Genomic DNA, 2,038 nt, shown 5'->3' with positions numbered 1-2,038 from the left:
TGAGTGGCTAGAACCCTAGTTTCTCCAACTTCATGTCTTGACTTTTTAGTTGTGATTTCAATCCTGTGATTTGATGTTTGCTTCTAATTCCTACCTAGTGAATTTGATTTTGTTTCAATTGAATGTTTGATTCTAATTGTGATTCTTATTGGCCATTTGAATTAGGGTTAGGTCATTCAAGTTATCAAATTGCAAAATCCGTAATTGTTTTGTGAATTGAACTAAGTAACAAACACTAAATTGATTTCCATTGAATGGATTTAGTGTAAATCCTATTCACATACCCTTTTACACTCCCGAGCTTATGAGGAGTATTGGGTGTTGTTGGGAACATTCACATAAAGCTTCATGCAATCTTCCAATCTAATTCTAAGAGCTTGTTTAGATTAGGTTAGTAAGGTTAGGATTAATCAAAGAGCTTGTTTTGGTTAATTATTGTGGTGAATGGAAAGTGTTAGAGCTTGTTAACACTTTCAAGTACCAACTTAGGTGGAATTGAGTAGATATCATTTCATCCTTGGAATCACATTGTTAAATTGTCGTGCATAGAGTTGGAGTTCTCACAAATCCTGAATTTGTTTCATTTAATTGATCATTTAGTTATTGCTTTATCCTCTTGTTTAAATCCTTGCATACCAACCCCCCATTTATGTGACCATTATTGTACCTTCCGCAAAAAGGTATAAACACTTGTCCCTTGTCTCTGTGGATCGACTATGCTTACCTTGTACTACATTATTAGTTCATAGTAGTAGTGTTTAAGGAGTCATTTGTACCCTTTATTTGTTGGGTTTGACACGCCTAACAAATTGGCGCCGTTGCCGGGGACATGGTGTTACTAATTGTTTATGCCAAGCATTTTGTGAGCAGGTGCTTTAAAAAAAAGAAAAAAAAAAGTCAGGTAGAAGATAAGTTTTCAATTGAAGGAAGTGACGAGAAGGTTAATGTGTTGTAAAGGCCCACCTACTTAGAACAAAGCACATTCAGGGGCCAAGTCGAGCCAACAACTTAAAACAAGGGCAGCTAACCGGGAGGCAACCCGGGGTTATTTTTGTCCTTTCTTTAAAACTTTTTAGTGTTTGGTAATTTTTTTTTAATGTCCCAAATGGTTTTAACTTATTTTTTATGCCTAGAAAATTAATCTCCGGCTCCAAAAATACTTCACGGGTAGCTTGAGGAGGATGAAGAGGAGGTTCACACCACAATTGCGAGGCTCCAAGAACGATTCGGTAAATTCTTTCCATATCTTTAATCGTTCATATTTTACTTAAAATTCAATTGGTGTGCATTTGTAACTGTTTTGAACTCATCCTCAACCCAACTACCATCCTCCACCATCCTACTCTTAATAGGCCGACTATGCCTCTCTCCAAGCATCGAGGACGATGCTATATTTTAAGCTTGGGGAGGGAATCCATCCATGCATAAATCCCGTTGCATGTAGTTTTGTACATATTGCATTATTTTTCTTTTTCATTTTTATATATAGATTTTTTTTTTCAAAAGCCAAAAAGATTTTCTTTCTGTTTTTTATTATTCTTTGCATTTTGCATCTAAATTTTTGCATTGCATTCATTTGTTTAAAAAAAATTTGATCCAATCCCAAGCAACCAAATTTTCTCAAAACAGTTGAGCTGGTAAGTGAGTCATGTGCCTTGATATTAGACTTGCTCTTTTTATTGAAACTCTAAAAGCAAGTTAATCACACATGAACACACCTCCCGAAGCTACTTGTGCAAAACAGAAAGTGAGAAGATTGTCAACATTGGAGCATAACAGTAGGTATGAGTCAATTCTTTGGAACATATGATTGGTCTTATGAGTAGTTAATGCTCAATTGAACTTAAAATGCCAAATTCATAAATTCATAAAAAGAATATAAAATCTCAATGTCCTGAGCTTTCCAGCGCTCTAAAAAGTCCTTTCTACTCATTCCCTTTTATATACCCTGCTTGGGGACATAGTTTCCAACTATACCTACGGGTCTTTGCATGCTAACTTTAGTCCCCCGAAAAATGTCTAGAAGCCCTTCACGGTA

This window comes from Lactuca serriola, chromosome 9, assembly GCF_051521515.1.
Source record: "Lactuca serriola cultivar US96UC23 chromosome 9, Lser_US96UC23_V15, whole genome shotgun sequence".
Lineage (NCBI taxonomy): Eukaryota > Viridiplantae > Streptophyta > Magnoliopsida > Asterales > Asteraceae > Lactuca > Lactuca serriola.
This window is presented reverse-complemented; position numbering follows the sequence as displayed.